Source organism: Salmo salar, chromosome 01 (genome assembly GCF_965601325.2).
Source record: "Salmo salar chromosome 01, fSalSal1, whole genome shotgun sequence".
NCBI classification, from domain to species: domain Eukaryota; kingdom Metazoa; phylum Chordata; class Actinopteri; order Salmoniformes; family Salmonidae; genus Salmo; species Salmo salar.
The window spans coordinates 35,065,109-35,088,237 of NC_138291.1; the positions used below are offsets into that span (position 1 = coordinate 35,065,109).

The 23,129-nt window shown below is 42.4% G+C and overlaps 1 long non-coding RNA gene and 2 pseudogenes across 1 annotated transcript; all 3 read right to left on the reverse strand.

The window, feature by feature from the left end:
* Window positions 1–1,353: 1,353 nt before the first annotated feature.
* Window positions 1,354–9,232, reverse strand: LOC106600862 (B1 bradykinin receptor-like; annotated as a pseudogene).
* A 4,464-nt stretch (window positions 9,233–13,696) lies between these two features.
* Window positions 13,697–14,740, reverse strand: LOC106600857 (B2 bradykinin receptor pseudogene; annotated as a pseudogene).
* A 4,702-nt stretch (window positions 14,741–19,442) lies between these two features.
* Window positions 19,443–22,773, reverse strand: LOC106601394 (uncharacterized). Its single transcript, XR_006758861.2, has 4 exons — window positions 21,841–22,773; window positions 20,351–20,536; window positions 20,039–20,168; window positions 19,443–19,926 (listed from the first exon to the last, which is right to left on the reverse strand). It is a non-coding gene; the product is annotated as an uncharacterized LOC106601394 (long non-coding RNA).
* Between the last annotated feature and the right edge of the window lie 356 nt (window positions 22,774–23,129).

The following is a 23,129-nucleotide window of genomic DNA, read 5'->3' on the forward strand; positions in this document are numbered from 1 at the left end:
TTATAGAAAAAGCCATACTCACGGTTTATACAGGAGAGCAGCCGATTGGCCCGTACTTCTACTGTAGATTAAAGTCATAACATTATCTGATGTGTCTCCCAAACGATTACCCTCCACACAGACACAGCCCACACACCACGTACTATCATTCAGATGATTGCTCAACGAGCTCAGACAAACAGGAAAAAGAAACCATTGCTTCCTGAGACCTTTACTACCGTATAGATATACATGTATATTGACTTCAATCCCATAACATGACAGACAGAGAGAGGTCTAGTGGACCACACTGTAGCTTTAGTTCTAATCTCTATGTTGAGCCATTAACTACATGCTGTCTCTCCCTACAGTATTGGTTTCACAATATAGACTGGTTATATTAGTTTAGCTTGTCTTGACATAATTGTTTGCAGTGTGATAAAGGATTATGAACACGCCATATTACTACTGTAAGTCGCTCTGGATAAGAGCGTCTGCTAAATGACTAAAATGTAAATGTTAATATTGGGAACTTCCTCATGATATTTATCTAATCCAATTTCCATATAAAAGTCAAACAATGGGTAATGATCTAGAGTGTGTACATAGAGATACTTAGGTTTTCCATATTAAATAGTTGTAGAAAATAGGATACTATATCTTCATATTAACAGATAATATTTAGGCATTGTACCTTTACAGGAATATGTGTTAGGGTTTGAATAGCTATACATTTGCATAGAAAACATTTTAACAACATTTTTATAGAGTAGTGGATGCTTAAACAACACACATATAGTACTATTATAGCCTCACAAGGCATCAGTTGAATATATTGCGGCAAATAAGGATACTTAATTACTCTATCATGGAGGATACTGTCTACAATGTGAGGTAACACACGTATACAAGAGAAGCTAGTTAAGCATGCTAGCATAATAAAAAAATAAAAACATTTTTAATAATAAAAAAAAAACAGATAAAGAAACATTGTGGCACAAGTCCTCTCCCCTATTTGACCTAGATAGTTGGTCTGTATGCATTGATATGTAGGCTACGAGTGTCTTTACATTTTTTTAAATTTAGTTCTGTCCTTGAGCTGTTCTTGTCTATTGATGTTCTGTATTATGTCATTCTGTATTATGTTTCATGTTTTGTGTGGACCCCAGGAAGAGTAGCTGCTGTTTTTGCAATTGCTAATGGGGATCCTAATAAAATACCAAATACCTCCTTACACTGCCGCTGGAGAAGCCCTGCAGCGCCCCCGTGTGGTGAAGAAGATAGATGTGGATAGACAGTTCTACTCAATGCAGCGCTCACTGCCACTGCAGTACACACCTGCCGGACCCAGTAAAGAGGGTAGACCAAGGTCAGTTAGCGATCCACTGAGATGCAGCAGAGGAGATCAGACCCGATGTAGAAACTCTGGTACATCACCACAGACACCAGGCTACAGAGGGTGTCCCGTACAGGCCGGCCCAGGGTCAGCTCCATCCACACCAGCACAGAGATAGTGTAGAGGAGGTCTGAGATTGACAGGTTGACCAGGTACACGGCCAAGTTGTTGCCTTTCCTCATTAGCAGCCAGGCCACCGACAGAGATAGGCAGTTAGCCGGGGAAGCCTACGATGAAGAAGAGGGAGTACGCCGCTGGGAATATAGTATGTGGCGGTCCACCCATTTTGTCTTTAATGCAGGAGTCAGGAAGGTTAGAATTGGTCTGATTGCGTGGTGCTACTGTTGGGTCCGTCTTTGCCCTCTCTGAGTTGGATGACTCTGCATGCTCTGTGCTGTAGTCAACTACTGTACTTGTATGTTTCAATGAGAAAAGGGATGTTGGGTGCCCCTCTATTCCATGTGAATTCTATGCATGCATATTCGTTTTCTGGAACTTGTGAGAATGGCTCTACCAGTGTTCTTAGGGCATACGCTACTTATTTTTTTAATCAATAACAAAAGAATTGGGATTTATTTTTTGTTCTACATTTAGAATATTGTTAAATTACTAGATGACAATTTAGTGATTAGTTGAGTAATGGGTATCCAAATATATAAATAAATACTGTAAATGTTATGTATGCATTTGAAGCACATGCATATTTCCCTGTTCCTGTCCCCATGAAGACTTACCTGAAAAGGACAAATTGATAAGTAGGAATATTATCTGGTTGATTTACCTCTGAAAAGACAGCGGCCCCACAAGCACCGTAATGTAACATAATGGTGTGCATGGATTGTTTAGGAGTGTATTTGTGGAAGGTGATGTGATGTTGTTTTCCTCTTTTGTTTCATTGAGGTAGAGCGGACAAACAGCCTTACTGCATCGACCCACTGTTCTGTCTCCTCTGTCAACATTTGATCACGCAAATTGTTTCACTGAGACCATTTCCATGTACTCACAGCAGGAGAGAAAAGTTTGGGAGAAGAAAACAGATGGGCCTTGTATTCTTACACAGATGCCTGTCCAACAGTAGACATATTTCTCGGATATGTTTTGTTAAAAGTACATTAGGATACAAACATGGTCAAACAAAAATTGTGACACCCTATTTGAATGTAAATAGTGATAATCTGGATTTCTTTTGATGACATTTGCATCAAACATAATTTATTATTTTACATTGGAGCTATAACCACATTTCTGTCTATTGGAATAGTTCACCCATGAAGCAGGACACTATAACCTAATTTCCTTAATGTTTATGGTATTAATCTCCTCTATAGCGTTGGGTAAAAATAGAAAAAGCTTTCGTTATACATAATGGCAGACGTCACAAAGCGATGGTTTTGAAGACTGTAAACAAGGTGAAATTATTGTGAACAGGGCTGTTTTAGCTCTGTTGTAGCTGTTGGAGCCCCAGATGGCTAATACCCCTGATGGTCCATATTGCAGATAACTGAATGTCACTCGCGTAGCAATTATGTCAACCCCTAACCAAATTTAAAATCCCCCCTAAATGTCTTGTAAACTGAAAGGGAGGAGACTGCGAGAATTTTCTAGGATGTAATATTTGGCACTCTTATCTGCTGTATGAAAATAAAACATTGGTAACATATTGTTCTTCTAGGTGTTTTTTACTTTTGCTCTCACACAATATTTCTTTCGGTGCCAAATTTCTGTCTCCATCAAGGAAAATATTTGCATAAGGGTTTTCCTCAGAAATGCCCTCATTCAAATGGTGAAAGTTCTTTGAATAATGTTTTGATTAGTCCTTTACTCTATTTATGTATTTACATATTAATTACCATCATGCATATATATTACCTGTGCACAATGACAAATAGAACAACTGCTCCCCCAAAAATGCAAGAAACAACCCATTTGCCTAAATGGTTTTAAAAGTCAAAGTTTATCAGGAATTTCATGGCTTTTGCTCTAGAACCTGCATTATCTCAAGCACCAGGGATTTGACTGTTTAATTAACTTAGCATCCTGAAGTGAATGTCAAACATTATTAGCATTTCTTTGTCTTAAATTCCCCATGAGCTATCACACGAAATCAGCACTGCAGGTGAGAGAGAACTGTGTGCTGAGAGAGTGAATGGTGAACTCAACAATTACACATGGGTGGTTTGCAGTTCATACATCATATTTATGTGCATAAAGCACACAAAAAAGGAGAGTTGTTTTTCAAAGGTGACTTTGGAGACCTCATCAGTTGTTATGGTGCGGTGAGAGACAAGAGTAGTGAGTACAACAGAATTTGTGCAAACAGTGGGCCCCTCATGCAACAGGCTTTTAAGCTGTGCACGAAGATGTGGGCCAATGTCTCCACGTCACCTTGTGAGAAATCTGAAGCCCTAATACAGCAGCTAGTTAGTGTGGTGGACACCAGCCCACAGATTTGTGCACAGCTTGACTGCTTGTTTCATGAGTGGAAGAGCGGAAAAAAATGAAAAATGCAGGAGCATCACTCCAAAGGCTCATGGAAATAGCCCTTGAAGATGTGAAGGGGAAGTGTTGCTTTGCATACAATGATGACATCATGGTGTACTCCCGCTCAGAGCAACGACACCTGGAAGACCTGAGAGCTGTGTTCAGCAGGTTGCATAAAGTTGGACTCATGGTGAACCTGAAGAAGTGAGACCTGTTCCAGAGGAGCATTTCCTTCTTTGGACATGTGGTGGTTGAGACTGTCCAGTCAGTCAAGGAAGTGGAGAAGTTTCTAGGTATGACAGGATGGTATCATCGCTTCATCCCTCACTACGCAGACCACTCTGCTCCTCTCAATGCTCTGAAGAGGAAGGATGTGCCAGAGGGCTTTCAAGGACTTGAAGGAGGCCCTAACCAAAGCACCAGTGCTCCTCTCCTCTGACTTCTACCTGCCCTTCAAAGTGCAAACAGATGCTAATGACATTGGTCTTGGTGCTGTTTTGACACAAGAGTTTGATGGCGGTGAGCGAGTTATCGCCTATGGATCAAGACTACTGAACTCTGCTGAACTCTGTTTCTGAGCAAAGAGTATCTAGCAGTCATTTAATCGGTGGAAAATTGGTGGCCTTTCCTTGAAGGGAGGAAGTTTGAGGTCGTTATGGACCACTCAGCCCTGGCCTGGGTGTTCATCCATCCAATGCCCAATTCAAAATGGTAAGATGAATGATCAGACTACAGGAGTTTGACTTCCATGTCACCTACAGAAAAGGACAGTACAACATTGTTACCGGATGCTCTCTCCCATGCCCTGGTTGGAATACAGAAGCAAGCAACGGTCTGCATCAGCCAAGCATCCAGCAGTCCAGCAGTCACAAATGCTCACTCCCTGTGGACTAGTCTGACTTAGCTTCAGCCCAACAGTATGACCCCGAGGTGCAGACCACTATGAAGTATGTCCAGGGCAGAAAGCCAAGACATGGACACATCAATTATGCCATTGAAAATAGGTATCTGTTCTGGGTCGTCCCTGTGGGACAGGAAGGCCAGAAGTTTAAACTGTTTCTCTCACAGGGGATGAGAGAGCAGTTCTTGAGATACTTCCACGACAGTCCACCCTACTCATGGTGCTGGAAGTCGTCTACTGTCCAGATGTGAAGGGCATGTATCGGAATACACCAAGAGGTGCATTACTTGCCAGAAGTACAAGTCTCAACTGACTAAGATGTCGGGTCATCTACAGTCTACTGCAATCAAAGAGCCAGGATACAAGCTGGGAGTGGATATAAATGGGCCTTTTACCAAAAGCAGAAGGAAACATCAGTACCTCCTAGTGGTCGTTGACTACTGTAGCAAGTGGGATGAATTGTTCCCCATAAGAGAGGCGAAAAACCCCAAAGATCGCCTCCATTCTCACTGATGAAATATTTAACAGATGGGGAACGCCAGCCTATCCTGTCTCGGACAGAGGAGCTCAGTTCACCTCCCTCCTTCTCAAACAGCTTTGCCAGAAATGGGGTGTCGTCCAAAAGCTTACTACAACGTACCATCCACAAACAAATCTGACATAAATCGCACGCTGAAGAGCGTGATCGCATCATTCATGAAGGACAAGCACAACACTTGGGACAGCTGGTTGCCTGACTTCCGCTTCTCCATAAACTATGCCTGGCAGGAATAAGCAGGTTTCACACCTGCAGAAATCGCCCGCGGATGGAAGCTAAAGGATCTGCTTGAAGAGGCTCATCAGCAAGTCACTTGATCCTGAGCAGAATGTGTACTCACTGCTTGAAAGGCAACAGCACATGCTGGAGCAGGTTAGACCCAACGTCTCCAAAACTCAAGTAAAACAGGGGTGTTACTACAATCCCGAACGTCAACAAGTTGCTTTTGAGTTCGATGATCTGGAGTGAATCAGAGCTGACCCACTGTCCAAAGCTGATGCTGGTTTCATGGCTAAACTAGCTCCTAAGTGGAAAGGTCCAGCCAAGATACTTAAGAGGCTCGTCAACTACTCTGTATTTCTCCATAGCCAGACTGACAACAGTGATGTGTATCATGTTCAAAACTTTAAACTGTATTTCGGCCCCTCAGACTCATTTGGGGGGGGCATTTTGACTGCATGTTGGTGGGAGAAAATGTTTGGTGACAATTAAACTTGTTATTTTACCATTTGGGTTTTTGCTTTGTGTATTTACTTTGGGCTGGTAAGATCAAGCTTTTGAAATCAAATCAAATTTTATTAGTCACAATCGCCGAATACAACAGGTGTGTATTACAGTGAAATATTTACGAGCCCCTAACCAACAGTGCAGTTTCAAAGAAATACGGATAAGCAGTAAATAAGCAGTAAAAAATAAAAATATATACAGGGGGTGCCGGTACAGAGTTAATGTGCGGGGGCACCAGTTAGCTGAGGTAGTATGTACATGTAGGTAGAGTTATTAAAGTGACTATTTTGCATTCTTATTTGTGCCATACATTTGAGTTGATTTGGTTGATTTGGTTATGACATCACCATAGGCTATGGTGTAAACTTCACTGTGGTGTAGAAACCACAGCTATTAGGAAAAGCAACAGACAGGACGTTGGCTCATCTGCAGTTTATTGCTTGGAACGTCTCCACTGTGGTTACCCTGGGTGTGAGCAATGACTTGACATCTAAAAATGGACTCCAATACCTACAGAATGCAAATAGGTACAGAATGTAGTTGGAGGGTGGTCATACACTCAAGTTAACACGTTATGTACACAAACATGAGCCAACAGAACCAGTCTGCAGAGCAAAAAAGCACAGCTGGAAAGACTTCTCTCCACACTTTGGTCTTGTAATGTTATCATTAAATGACTATGAATGTATTTATTTATAAGCGTCTTGGGTGTCACGAACCGGCTCAAAGTTCATAACAAAAGGGAGACAACGTGGAGACAAGGAATAACAAAATATATATTTATTAACTAAGGTAACCTAAATACAAATAAACATAGTGTGTCTGCATGGAGAGAGTCTCCTCAATGAATGTGGCAGAGATCTATTTATCCTGGGATACACCCGGGCCCAGGTGTTTCCCATGTCGCTGACGGCCCTCCCAACTCCGCCCACCGGCATCCTATTATGGAAACAAGAGCAAAGAGAGAGAATACGGCAGACAGAGAGGGAGGGTCGTCACATGGGGATCATTAATATTTGTGTCAAGATACAAATATACTGAACAAAAATGTAAACACAGCATGTAAAGTGTTGGTCACATGTTTCATGAGCTGAAATATACACAAATGCATAAAATGATTATTTATCAAATGTGTTCACAAATTTGTTTACATCCTTATTTGTGAGCATTTCTCCTTTGCCAAGATAATCCATCCACCTGACAAGATTACCATGCTGTTTAATCAAGAAGCTGATTAAACAGCATGATCATTACACAGGTGAACCTTGTGCTGGGCCACTCTAAAATGTCCAGTTTTGTCACACAACACAATGCCATAGATGTCTCAAGTTTTGAGGGACCATGCAATTGGCATGCTGGCTGCAGGAATGTCAAGAATACCATAAGCCACCTCTAACATAGTTTTTGAGAATTTTGCAGTACGTCTAACCGACCTCACAACCGCAGACCATTTCTAACGCGCCTTCCCAGGACCTCCACACCCGGCTTCTTCACCTGAGACCAGCCACCCGGACAGCTGATGAAACTGTGGGTTTGCACAACTGTAGAATTTCTGCACAAACTGTCAGAAACTCCAATGTCACACAGGGGGAATTTGCTTAGATGTACAGTATATTAAATAACTTTATTGAAAATATGAATGGTAAAGGTACAGCAAATGTGGGTACTGGTGAGAGAAATACAATGTTTAGGCCTTCACATAGTGGTGTTTGGCATTTAAAGGTCACCATTTATTGTAACAAAAGACAAGATTTCGGGGGCTATCTGGAATGGTGTAACACGCACACACCTATGTAGCATTTCAAATCTATATCACCCCCATGATGTTCCCTGCTATAATCTACAATCTCTCTTGCTTGTCTCAGAGAAAGGACTGGAAAAGTTACATTTAGCATTAAAATTGACATTGTGACATTGTGAGCACACAATATACGCTTCAGGAAACATCGCCACTATCTTACTTTTGAGACTATCATTTCCATGCAATCTAAATCTGATAGGTCTACATAATGTGGTTCTAGATTGCACACATTTGATGTGGATATATGTGAAAAATTGCGTTATTCATTAAAAGTGCCATTTAGTTGATATCAAATCACAAATGTGCAGGAAAATGCAGGAAGACATGTCTGTATTACAACAGGTTTGATTTGATCACCGCTATGGCAATAGGTTGACACACTGGCATTTCAGCTTTCAGTTGTAGTAGAGCTCCTGTGATTCTTAGTTTTCCTGTAGATGGCGCTAACTTTCCTCCTAAAATACTGACTGGAAAATACATACAGCACAGGGTTTAGGCTACTGTTCAGAAATACTAGGTACGTTGAAATCTGGGTTCCAATATCCAAGGTATGATCCCACTTCTTGTCTAAGACCTCTACTTCACATAGTATATCGAGTAGGGTGAAGAATTGGAAGCGACTCCAACACACAAGGAACAGCAGCGTCATGGCGCAAACGAGGACTGTGGCCTTCTTGTAGTTTCTATCCTCTATGTAAACACTCTCCCTCCTCTTCCACAGGGCTCTAATGATGTTACAACTGCAGGAAATAATCACCACAACAGGTTGAATAAAGTCTGCAATGTTCATCAGGAGGTTGTGGGCCAGCTTCCAAGATTCCCCAGAGTTGTCAGGATACTCCAGAATACACACCATTGTCTGAAGTTCATCAACAAACATCACCTTTCTGTGAATCGTCGCCAGCACCCCCATCAGCAGCCCAAACAGCCACAGGATGAGACAGACCACCAATGCGTAGCACTTCCTCCTCAGCCAACTGGCCCTTATGGTCCTCACCAGCGCTAAGTAGCGGTCCACACTAACCATTGCCAACAGGTAGATGCTGGTACAGAAGTTGACCAGGATAGACTGATTGACTATGTGTCACAGGAAGTCTCCATACGGCCAGTTGTGGTCATTTAGGATGTTCATGGCCTAGAAGGGCAGGCAGGCCAGGAGGAGCAGGTCAGTCAGGGCCAGGTTTCCCAGGTATATCTCTGCTATGGGGCACTGGCCCCTCTGGAGAAGGAAAACCAGAAGGATGAAGCCATTACCCAGCAGCTTCACAACACATAGGGTAAAGATGTAGGGAGGGACGATGCTGTAGACCAGGATCCATTGTTGTGGAGAGGATTCTAGATGGTGGGAAGTATTGTGCTACTGTTTTCTGACAGTAGCATTGCCATGGAGACCACCAGCTCTGTGGTCATAGGAAAATATCTTATCTGTGCTTATTATTCACTAAGAAACAACAATATTCATGTAAATATTGTGACTGAAGTTGGATACTGTATTTGGCATGGAAATAGAAGCCAAGGGGGAAAACACTGTAATCAATCTCCTGAACATTGTAGCCAGATATCTTTCAAAAATGTATGCTGAAGTCCAAACTCTTCAAAACTCCCTTGTAGGGTTACCGTATTCCAGTTAAGCTGTGGTTGCTTAAGTATGCAGAATCCACATACATGTTTAGTAATTCTGGTGTTGGTGACAAAAGAGGGATTTAAGCATGATGTTTTAATAAAGACATGACAGGAGTCCTTGGAGTAATTGATCACACATTTTTTTTATTACTATTTCTTCTAAAATGTGATTTAGTAACTCATGAAAGATTTATCATGTGCGACTCTGAGTAGAACATTCTTAAAAATACAGATGGCTGATCAAACAACTATGCTTTCTTCTTGTCAAGTTGAATAACCTCTAAAAAGTGGAAGTCAGACCAAAACACTATCAGTACTAATTTGTACTAAATTACTTTAGTCTCTATATAATTACTTTATTCAGATGCCTGGCTCCCAAAGCCATCTTTTTGAATGTCATGCAATACATTTCTTACCTAGTGTTAATTTAGTTTTGAAAGGAGTTTTGTAGTGTTTGTTGTTCATCTTTAAGCTACTCACTGAGTTAGGGAGAGATCTGCTGGAAAGTTTGGTTCTGTATACAACATTCTTTCACAACCTTGTCCCACCGTGCATGTCAACTTGTTTATAAGCCATTTTCAGTTTGCCTCCTGAAGCGCCAAAGTTCAGATCAGAATGTACGAATACTCAAGAGAGAACATGTATTTTATCAAGCGAACAGCTTGTTTGCCAAGTGTACAAACCCATTTAAGTGTACAAACCCACTTTCCTTTTAGAATTATTTTAGAACATTATTATAACCTCTATAAAGTGGTCTGGAGCTTTTTGGCAGAGGTGTAAGAACACACATACATAACTGTAGGCCGAGGGCCAAGTAGCAGGCTTGATCTATGATTTCCTTTTTGTTCCCCCTTTCTTTCGAATAGATTTAAACTTAATCATTGAACAGCCTCTGTTTATATTTCATCATGAGTCGTTTTAAAGTGAATAACATTTTATTTGTCACATGCGCCAAATACAACAAGTAGACTTTACCGTGAAATGCTTACTTATGAGCCCTTTCCCAGCAATGCAGTTAAAAAGTAAGAAAATTAACAAATAGATAAAAATAAAATAGCATCCCAATAAAATAATGTTTCTGTATTATAGAGTGTACTGGTAATGCATATTTTTACAGAAACATTCTATAGGTACTATACACTGAGTGTATAAAACATTAGCAACACCTGCTCATTCCATGACAGACTGACCAGTTGAATCCAGGTGACGGCTATGATCCCTTATTGATCTCACTTGTTAAATCCACTTCAACCAGTGTAGATGAAGGGGGGAGACAGGTTAAAGAAGTATTTTTAAGCCTTGAGAAAATTGAGACATGGATTGTGTATGTGTGTCATTCAGAGAGGGAATTGGCAAGGCAACATAAAGAAGTGCCTTTGAACGTGGTAAGTGCCAGGCGCACCGGTTTGAGTGTGTCAAGAACTGCAACAATTTACAATTTAGTTATTTAGCAGACGCTCTTATCCAGAGCGACTTACAGTAGTGAATGCATACATTTCATACATTTTTTTTTTTTCTGTGCTGGCCCCCCGTGGGAATCAAACCCACAACCCTGGCGTTGCAAACACCATGCTCTACCAACTGAGCTACATTGTTGGGTTTTTCACGTGGAATTGTGCATGGTAAGTACCAAACAAGTCATTGCAATCTTTATTGCGCAGTTTAGCTATTCAATAACTATTCCATAGTGTTGGTCAGAAAAACATTCACTTATCATGTAAAATAGATTATTATCAAGGACTTTACAGATGTTTTATTTGTTTGAATGTATAAAAATGTTCAAACCATCCTGCGTATAAAATATCAAATCACTGAGAAACCTTTTTGAGATACAGCTATACCAGTGGTTTCTGGTATATGAACGACTTCCCTGACGTGGGCGGAAATGTCATGGCCTCCACTTCTTCGCTCAATAAGGAAGTGGTCAGATGACGTGGATGCTACGCTACAGGACTGTTTTGCTAGCACAGACTGGAATATGTTCCGGGATTCATCCAAAGGCAGTGAGGAGTATACCACCTCAGTCATCGGCTTCATCAATAAGTGCATCGACGATGTCGTCACCATAGTGACCGTACGTACATATCCCAACAAGAAGCCATGGATTACAGGCAACATCTGCATTGAGCTAAAGCCTAGAGCTGCCACTTTCAAGGAGCGGGACACTAATCCGGACGCTTATAAGAAATCCCGTTATGCCCTCAGACGAACCATCAAACATGCAAAGTGTCAATACAGGATTAAGATTGAATCCTACTACACCGGCTCTGACGCTCGTTGGATGTGGTAGGGCTTGAAAACTATTACAGACTACAAAGGGAAACCCAGACGCGAGCTGCCCAGTAACGCGAGCCTACCAGACGAGCTAAATGCCTTTTATGCTCGCTTCGAGGCAAGCAACACTGAATCATGCACGAGAGCATCAGCTGTTCTGGATGACTGTGTGATAACTCTCTCAGTAGCCGATGTGAACAAGACCTTTAAACAGGTCAACATTCACAAAGCCGCGGGGGCAGACGGATTACTAGGACTTGTACTAAAAGCATGCGCAGACCAACTGGCAAGTGTCACTGACATTTTCAACCTCTCCCCGAGTCTGTAATACCTACATGTTTCAAGCAGACCACCATAGTCCCTGTGCCCAAGGAAGCGAAGGTAACCTGCCTAAATGATTACCGCCCTATAGCACTCACGTCGGTAGTCATAAAGTGCTTTGAAAGGCTAGTCATGGCTCACATCAACAGCATCCTCCCGGATACCCTAGACCCACTCCAATTCGCATACCGCCCCAACAGATCTACTGATGACGCAATCTCAATCGCACTCCACACTGCCCTTTTCCACCTGGACAAAAGGAACACCTATGTGAGATTGCTGTTCATTGACTACAGCTCAGCGTTCAACACCATAGTGCCCACAAAGCTCATCACTAAGCTAAGTACCCTGAGACTTAACACCTCCCTCTGCAACTGGATCCTGGACTTCCTGACGGGCCACCCCAGGTGGTAAGGGTAGGCAACAACATGTCTTCTACTCTGATCCTCAACACTGGGGCCTCTCAGGGGTGTGTACTTAGTCCCCTCCTATACTCCGTTTACCCACGACTGTGTGGCCAAACACGACTCCAACACCATCATTAAGTTTGCTGACGACACAACAGTGGTAGGCCTGATCACCGACAACGATGAGACAGCCTCTAGGGAGGAGGTCAGAGACCTGGCAGTGTGGTGCCAGGACAACAACCTCTCCCTCAATGTGAGCAAGACCCAAAGGAGCTGATTGTGGACTACAGGAAAGGTGGGCCGTACAGGCGGGTTGTGAGTTTCAAGTTCCTTGGTGTCCACCAACGAACTAAGACACCAAGACAGTCGTGAAGAGGGCACGACAAAACCTTTCCCCCTCAGGAGACTGAAAAGATTTGGCATGGGTCCCCAGTTCCTCATAAAGTTCTACAGCTGCACTATCGAGAGCATCCTGACCAGTTGCATCACCGCCTGGTATGGCAACTGCTCAGCATCTGACCGTAAGTCGCTACAGAGGGTAGTGCGTACGGCCCAGTACATCACTGGGGCCAAACTTTCTGCCATCCAGGAACTATATGATAGGCGGTACCATCAAATTGTCAGAGACTCCAGTCACCCAAGTCATAGACTGTTTTCTCTGCTATCGCATGGCAAGCGGTACCGGAGCGCCAAGTCTAGGACCAAAAGGCTCCTTAACAGCTTCTACCCCCAAGCCATCAGACTGCTGAACAATTCATCAAATGGCCACCGGACTATTTACATTGACCCCCCTCCATTTGTTTTGTACACTTCTGCTACTCGCTGTTTATTAAATATGCATAGTCACTTCACCCCTACCTACATGTACAAATTACCTCTACTTACCTGTACCCCTGCACACTGACTCGTTACCAGTACCCCCTGTATATAGGCTCGTTATGGTTATGTTATTGTGTTCCTTTGTATTATTTTTTACTTTAGTTTATTTGGTAAATATTTTCTTAACCTCTTCTTTAACTGAACTGTTGGTTAAGGGCTTGTAAGTAAGCATTTCACGGTAAGGTCTACACTTGCTGTATTCGGCGCATGTGACAAATAAAGTTTGTTTGATTTAAAAAAAACACACAGTAGCACAAGCTAAATACACTGTAAACACAAAACACATTCACAAGTATTATAATGCTGTTACACAAAACAGTGATGCTAGTGCAGAAATATTTGCTTTAAAATGACATGGTTATTTGGGGTTTATAAATCATACCTTAGTGGAGTCTGTGTACTTAATGGTGGAGATGAGATTGACAGTATGATAGGACTTCCTTCCCTTTCCACAGCACATCATCTGTCTACATACCCCTCTTGCCCTCTGCTTAAAGTGCTTCCCCACAATCACATACAGAAAAGGGTTCAGTGAGCTGTTGCTGTAGCCCAGGTAGGTAGCCAGTTGAGTGGTGATTTCTAATACATCCACCCAGCCGCAGCCAGAGATGACCTCATAGTGATACAGGGTATCCAGGAAGATGACGACCTGGTAGGGCAGCCAGCAGAGGATGAAGATGGCCAGGACGATAAGCACCAGGTGGGCAGCCTTCCTCTCTGTGCCTGCCGCCGTCGTGCTCCTCACCCTGCTCGCCTGGTTGTCCCGTAGGACACTGATGATGTGGTAGCTGCAGAAGGACACAACGGGTATAGGAACCAGAAAGCCCACTATGTTGACAGTCAGGTTGTAGCGCAGCCTCCAGCCGTCGTGGGGGTATGCCATGTAGCACGCCTCCACCCCCAGGTGGGGGAAGAACTGGACGGATCGGAAGAGCAGGGCTGGGAGGCTGAGAAGAGCACCCACCACCCAGACAACGAGGCAGATCACGCTGGCCCAGGCTGGTTTTCTTCCCCTGCCCTGGGACGACAGGGGACGGGCCAGCACCAGGTACCTGTCCACACTCACCAGCGTAAGGAACAGGACGCTGCAGTAGTAGTTCATCCCAATGACAATGTTTACCAGCTGACACATAAGCTCACCAAATGGCCAATGGAACTCCTGTATGACCGCCACCACCCAGAAGGGCAGGCAGGACACCATGAGGAGGTCTGCAGCAGCCAGGTTCCCCAGGTAGATGTCTGCCACTGTGCTGTGTCTCTTCTGGAAGCAGAACACACACAGCACGAAGGTGTTGCCTACCATTCCCAGCAGGCAGATGACGGACATGTAAACTGGCTGGATGGAGTACACCCAATCCCAGGCTGCTGTGTGGTTACACTCCATGAAAGGGTCCACCGACCAGTTTGAGACCATTTCGAGAGCTGTCTGAAGAGAGATTGTGTGTGTCAATGTTGGAGCACAATTTTATATTATAAAACATCAAAAAAGCTTTTAATTATGTCAATGCTACTGAACATGTGTACCACGACTTCTTTCATTTCAGAGTAAAGTAAACTACTACCCTCTGGTTCCAAATAAAATTAATAATGTGCTAATGGACTGGGGAGGAAGAGAATGGAAGGGCTAATATTGATATTAGTGAGAGTACACAGGCTCTGCGTGCTGTTGCCTTGTGAAGCACACCTCAGCTCTTTACATAAACCACCGTGATGTACAGTCATCTAAATGGCTCTGCAGGCAACAGATGGTCCTTCTCTCTTATCTGGATGACATGGAGCACACTCTCTGTGGAATGACTCTGTCTACACCTCCCTCCCTCTGTACTGTAAGTCGGCACAGCTTCACCCAGTGGAATCCAGAGAGTATGTTTTCAGTCTCCCAAGAGAAAAGTAAAAGTGCATGGGGTACTCGCTCTGTGAGCTCTGTCTACACCTCCCTCACTGTACTGTAAGTCAGCACAGCCTCAGTGGAATTCAAAAAAGTGTGTTTTCATTCTATCAAGACACAAGTAAAAGAATGGGGTAACTTACAGTGAATGGGGGAGAATATTATTGTAGGTTACTCAGTATCATTCTTTTTGACTGAAGTACCTATGAGTACCATGCATTTTTTTTGACCCGGCAGCAAAATGCTTTCCTCTCTGCTCCTCATCAATTACTTCACCCACACAATGGTTTCAATTTCAGTTTGAAATTGTATTAGTCGTATGTACAAGATAGACATGGTATACACTGTACAATGAAATGCTTACTTGCAGGTTCCTTTTCGACAATGCAACAACAACAAGAAATAATAAAAGATAAGAATATGAACATAAAGTAAATGGCTCAGTAGAATAGAATAAACATTCTACCATAAAATACAGGAAGGCACATTTAAAGTACAATATTAACAAATGTATAAGGGAAGGGGGATTGGGGGGCAAGTGTTTAAGCACAAAAAATTATTGATATTTCTTGTCTCTCAGATATAGGACAGACACTTCAGAACAAACTGATTTTATTTTGGGACTATCTATTGTTCCATGTATTGAATTTGTTATTCTATGTGTTTGTATGGGCTAATAGCAGTAAGGACAAAACATTTTTTTCATGAAATTATATATTTTAAAAAATGTGATACTTCAAAGGGGTCTTAAAATTCTTAAAACTTCTGACTTTCTTTACTGCAGCGATCCCTCAAAATTCTTCCTGAAGTCAACAATCAACTCCTTTGTTTTGCTGACGTTGAGGTAGAGGTTGTTGTCCTGGCACCACAAATGCGAGTTCACTTACCTCCTCCCTATAGGCTGACTCGTCGTTGCTGTCACAACTGCTCCTGCTCTTCCTCCCCCTGGCGGCGAGGGGCGCCAGGATCCCCAGCATTACGCACTCAAGACACCATCAGTATGCACACCTGCCTTCCCCCCGTCACACACATCAGCAATCATTGGACTCACGTGGACTCAATTACTTGTGTCATTACATTCCCTATATCTGTCTGTTCCCAAACTCTGTTCTCTGCTTCGGGATTAATTGTCTCATGTCCGTGTTACCCGTGTTCTGACGCTGTTCCTGGCTTGTTTCCTTGTCTGTTCCCGAATAAATGACTCCCCGTACCTGCTTCTCCTGTCCGGTGTCATTTTTTACAGAATCCCGAAGCCATCATACGAAGCTTTGGGGAGTACTGGCGTTCCGGTTGGTGGTGACGTCGGTCCTGGGTCGCTGCCGATGGAACCGGGGGTGCCTAGTCAGCTCGCCGGGATTCCAATTCCAGCGGGGGGCTGGCTCGAGAGGTTTTGATTTCGAATTTTAAGACCACTTGAAGTATCAAATAAAATAAATATGTCCTTGTTTTTGAAAGAAAAGCTTATTTTTGTCCATTAAAACACGTTGTGTTAGCTAATCGAAGTTTATAATTTTAATAGGCTCATTAGAAAACCCTTTTGCAATTATGTTAGCACAGCTGAAAACTGTTGTGCTGATTAAAGAGGTAATAAAACTGGCCTTCTTTAGACTATTTGTGGTTTCAATTACAGGCTCAAAATGGCCAGAAACAAAGACCTTTGTTCTGGAACTCGTCAGTCTATTCTTGTTCTGAGAAATGAAGGCTATTCCAAGAACTGAAGATGTCATACAACACTGTGTACTACTCCCTTCACAGAACAGAGCAAACTGGCTCTAACCAGAATAGAAAGAGGAGTGGGAGGCCCCGGTGCACAACTGAGCAAGAGGACAAGTACATTAGAGTGTCTAGTTTGAGAAACAGATGCCTCACAAGTCCTCAACTGGCAGCTTCATTAAATAATACCCGCAAAATACCAATCTCAACGTCAACAGTGAAGAGGCGACTCCGGGATGCTGGCCTTCTAGGCAGAGTAGCAAAGAAAAAGCCATATCCTACAACATGACAATTACCCAAAGCACAGCTCCAACCTATGCAAGAACTATTTAGGGGAGAAGCAGTCAGCTGGTATTCTGTCTATAATGGAGTGGCAGCACAGTCACCGGATCTCAACCCTATTGAGCTTTTGTGGGAGCAGCTTGACCGTATGGTACGTAAGAAGTGCCCATCAAGCCAATCCAACTTGTGGGAGCTGCTTCAGGAAGCATGGGGTGAAATCTCTTCAGATTACCTCAACAAATTGACAACTAGAATGCCAAAAGTCTGCAAGGCTGTAATTGCTACAACGGGAGGATTCTTTGACGAAAGCAAAGTTTGAAGGACACAATTATTATTTCAATTAAAAATCATTGTTTATAACCTTGTCAATGTCTTGAATATATTTACTATTCATTTTGAAACTCATTTCATGTAAGTTCTCATGGAAAACAAGGACATTTCTAAGTGTCCCAAAACTTTTGAACGGTATATTTGATCAAATAATTTTGGGCCTTAGACCATTCAAACACATTGAATAACAGATTCACTACATGGAACAACAGTCCCAAAAACATATATAAAGGAAGTTTGTTCTGAAGTGTTTCTCCTACATCTGAGAGATATACAGTTGAAGTCAGAAATGTACATACACCTTAGCCAAATACATTTAAACTCAGTTTTTCACAATTCCTGACATTTAATCCTAGTAAAAAATCCCTGTTTTAGGTCAGTTAGGATCACCACTTTATTTTAAGAATGTGAAATGTCAGAATAATGGTAAAGAGCTTTTATTTCTTTCATCATATTCCCAGTGGGTCAGAAGTTTACATACACTCAATTAGTATTTGGTAGCATTGCCTTTAAATTGTTTAACTTGAGTCAAATGTTTCGGGTAGCCTTCCACAAGCTTCCCACAATAAGTTGGGTGAATTTTGGCCCATTTCTCCTGGCAGAGCTGGTGGAACTGAGTCAGGTTTGTAGGCCTCCTTGCTCGCACATGCTTTTTCAGTTCTGCCCACAAATTTTCTATAGGATTGAGATCAGGGCTTTGTGATGGCCACTCCAATACCTTGACTTTGTTGTCCTTACGCCATTTTAAATCATTCTCTCTACTATTATTCTGACATTTCACATTCTTAAACTCAAGTGGTGATCCTTACTGACCTAAAACAGGGAATTTTTACTTGGATTAAATGTCAGGAATTGTGAAAAGATGAGTTTAATTGTATTTGGCTAAGCTATATGTAAACTTCCGACTTCAACTGTATATTATTAGATACATTGGGAATTTTTCAGCGGTCAATAATAATAAAAAAGAAAGGCGGCAAGAATATTTTGAAAATAAACAAAACATTGTCAGTAAAATAACAATTATTTATGGATTGAAAGGGGCACTGCACCTGCTAATTTGTCTTATTTTTTTGTCTTCCTCCTCAAGAAATGCTGGCGGGCATGACAGAAGCCAAACGTGAGTTTGTTGGGGGTGTGGTTTGATGTGGGTGTTTCTTGGGTGTGTCCTTGCCACCACCAAGACACACCCATCTGTCAGAACCTTGCCTGCAGCTGTTTTCCCCCACCCAATCACACCAAACAACCCGCTGGGCAAAAACTGGTTGAATAAACATTGTTTCCGTGTCATTTCAACCAAAAAATTCTATATGGAAAACTGATTAGATTTTTTTTTTTTTAAGTCATCAACATAAGGGAATTTTGTATTTTCTTTACCTAAATCCAATGACATGGTGAAATGTTTTGTTGATTTAATGTTTAGTTCACATTAGTTGACAACTCAACCAAATGTAAATAAAAACTAGACGTTGAACTGGCGTCTGTGCCCAGTGGGAAACCTCCTGCAGGTCGAGTTCAATAACTACAGGCAGATGTATGGTGAGATGCTTTGAATAGGTCAGTAGCTTCCTGAATGTGAGTACGTATTATAAACTAAGTGTTTTAATAACTTTCACATTTTGTAACAGGTCAATGTAGAACAAACAACCCTTTACATAGTACCATAGACACAGTGTTCTGCTAATTTAACAATGTGATCTTTCACGTTTCATTGTCATTCCCAGCCAATACAGTGGGCTACCTTAGCAAAGGTCAGTGGCCATACCTTCCTGTGTGGTGTCCTGTATACAACAGTTCCCTGATCCTGGTGCAGAATACACAGGGTTTCTCCCTCCCCATATTGACTGATACCATTCAATTCAATAACTTAAAAAAAGACAATTCAAGTAAAAGTTGTGTCTAGTAAAATGTTAATGCCGAGTGCCAGGTCTCTGTCAATTCAGTGACATCAGTATAAAGCCAGTCTGGACATCATCTTGCAAGTCTCTATGTGCTGGCTCTTTTTATTTTTCTGAGAACACATACAGAGATAGTCACTGTTTAATTACCAATGGCAGTTAGGATGAGTAATATCTGACACACAAACAGGTACTATGTTGAAGTTTGAGCAGGTCTGGCATTTGGCAAAAGCACCTGTAGTCCTCTCCATCTGTAGAAATAGGCAGAGTTGAGGCAAAGTTAATCAGTGACACATAGAATGAAAAGGGTGTTGCAAATACTGGACATTTCTGCTGTACTGTATATTTACTAATCTCCTTCAGTCCCATATTGTGGATGTGTTGCATGCCAAGTCTCTCTCCATTCAGAGACATCAATATCAAGCCTGTCTGTCGGTCTGAACTTCATCACATCATCTTGCAAGTCTTGAAGTTCTGTCTCCATAGATGCGTCTGTAAACACATACACAGTCCCTGTTCTATTACCAATGGCAGTTAGGATAGGTGATATCTGGCAAACAAACATGTACTACGTTGAAGTTTGAAGAGGTCAGACTAAACATACCCAATTCTGGTCTCCCCATCAACGACCGTTGGTGAACAGCCAGGAGGTGAGGCTGGAGGTAAGGACTTTGCCAGTGCCCCCTTGATGGGCATGGCAGTGTAGATCAGCTCCTGGCCCCTCATCAAAGATACTGGTTAGTCACACACAAACATCAATGGTGGTTATGATTAGCATGGTGGAACCAACCCGATTGCTGCATTCACCTTTCTATTTCACTTCAGTTCTCATGATATGTGAAGTGAAATAGAATGGTAAACATAGCGATCAGAAGGTGAATTGGGACAAACTATGACCAGGTCAAATGTCACCAACCTGATTCAAGTGTCCTTCCTGTCCCATTTATAGCAATGCTCACAGTGAGGGTATGTCTGCGTGATGCTGAGGGTCCCCTTGTTGCATGTTCAGCTGCAAACGGAATATCTCTTGAACAACTGCAGCAGGCAATCCTTATAAACAGTGTACTTCCTCATATTATGAGGTGGTGTTGACTGGGAGGGCCTGTGACAGGGTGGTACAATAGACAGCCAAGTGGTAAACTGCATTTTGTTGAAAAGAAAGGACAAAGCTTTTTGATAATGCACTTCACAACCAAAATGACTATATTACTTGTATCTGCTTAGCTGGGTAATTAACCTACAAGATTATCAAACCAGGTGTTTTATAATACAACTTTTCACATAACACACATTGTTGATGTAGCCATCTGTGTCATCAGGGCAGTAATTTGGGTCAAGCTAATTCTAGGTTGTCACTAGTTACGACAGCCACAAAGTATTTTTTTTAACCTTTATTTAACTAGGCAAGTCAGTTAAGAACAAATTCTTATTTACAATGATGGTCTACCAGGGAACAGTGGGTTAACTGCCTTGTTCATGGGCAGAAGGACAGATTTTTACCTTGTCAGCTCAGGGATTCAATCCAGCAAACTTTTGGTTCCTGGCCCAACGCTCTAACCACTAGGCTACCTGCCGCCCCATAACCCCACCAATTTCTAAAATGTTTGTTCTTAAAAATGTGATTTTAAACCTAACCCTTACCTTAACCACACTGCTAACCTTATGCCTAACCCGAACTTTACCAAAAAGTACATTATTGTTTTCATACATTTTTACAATATAGCCCATTTAAGACTTTGAGGCTGTGGTAACTAGTGGAAACCCCTAATTCTATGCTTTACAGATGCTTTCTAGCTCCAGATCACAGAAGGTTGGTGGCACCTTAATTGGGAAGAACGGGCTCATGATAATGACAGGAGCGAAGTAGGTGGAATGGTATCAAATACATCAAACACATGGTTTACAGGTGTTTGATGCCATTCCATTTGCTCCATTCCGGCTATTATTATAAACCGTATTCCCCTCAGCAGCCTCCTGTGCTCCAGATCGGATTAGATTCAGGCCGGTGACACCGCTACGGTTTGTTGCTCCTAGTTTACTGTATTAGTTACTGTATTTGCATCCATTATTTAGTTTTGGCCTAGACCATACAGAATACACTTGCATGAGCTACAAACTAACTTGCAAATCCAACTTGTAGGCTAACATTAGCTAGCTTGTAGCTAGCTAGCTAGCCTGCCTCACTAGCATTATCACATGATAACGTGAAGTAACCAGCAGTATCTAGACAATACACAAACTTGTATGCACTACGACCTAAATTGTAATGAGGTATGCTAAAGTTAGCTAGCCTGCCTTGCTTTATCAAAAGATGTCTACCTACATAATCAGCAATAATGTTATCTAACGTTATTAGCTAAGTTATACCAGAGGTCATTATATTCCAGTATCTCTGGTTATACTCACCACCACCGGTCGTTGCACACCAAGCTAGCGTTACTGGTGCAAACATTGGGACTACGAACTCCTACAAGTCATTCCGCATACTCCGGTCCTTCGGCAAAGAATGAAAACCATAGCACTTTGGCTGTGGAGGCATGGTCAATCCATACAGGGCTTTTCAGTCTGCTTTTCTTTGAACGCATTGGGAATGATGAAACAACGGAGCCCCATTCAATGAAGGGAAGCGGAGGGGCGATTTACACATGGAACTTGGCAAAAGGGGGCATGATATTATTTGCTGACATAATTTTGATCCAAACCCAACCTTCATTTACTGTTTGTGATGCACTGAGGTTCCAAACTTTGTTTTAGACAAAACTGACTTAATGACCAAAATGACGCTATTTACACACTAGAATAAATGTTTCTGACTCATATCGATGCCACATAGACCATTTCCAAAGGGATTAGTTGCTTTTTAGGGGTAGTCACTCTTTAATAACTCAGCACAATATTGAACTTTGCTGCTCTCTGTGACTTTTTAAAATGATTTACTCAGAGATACTGTGTCTGAATGTCTTCATCAGGAAGTCGTCTTATTAGAGAACAGTACAAGTGGCTAAGTGGTCGCTTCAGTGTGTTATTCCTTATGCATCTCTTTATGTGCGTATTTTGTAAATATCATATGGAAAGGAACTAAAACAGAGGTAGAGAAAGAAATTAAAGTATTCATGGAAGTCACCAGGGTGCGTACCCTGTTCACCCATGACTGCATGACACCAACACCATCATTAAGTTTGCCGACGACACAACGATGGTAGGCTGGATCACCGTCACGAGGAGACAGCCTACAGGAAGGAGGTCAGAGACCTGGCAGTGTGGTGTCAGGACAACAACCTCACCCTCAACATCTATGTGGACTACAGGAAACGGAGGGCCAAGCACACCCCCATTCACATCGACGGGGCTGTAGTGGAGCGGGTCGAAAGCTTCAAGTTCCTCGGTGTCCACATCACTAAGGACCTATCATGGTCCAAACACACCAACACAGTTGTTAAGAGGGCACGACAATGCCTCTTCCCCCTCAGGATGCTAAAAAGATTTGGCATGGGCCTTCAGATCCTCAAAGTTCTACAGCTGCACCATTGAGATCATCTTGACTGGCTGCATCACATCTGGGTATGGCAAGTGCTTGGCATCCGACCACAAGGAGCTACAGAGGGAAGTGTGTACGGCCCAGTGCATCACTGGGGCCGAGCTCCCTGCCATCCAGGACCTTTATACCAGGCGGTGTCAGAGGTGTAGTGGAAGAA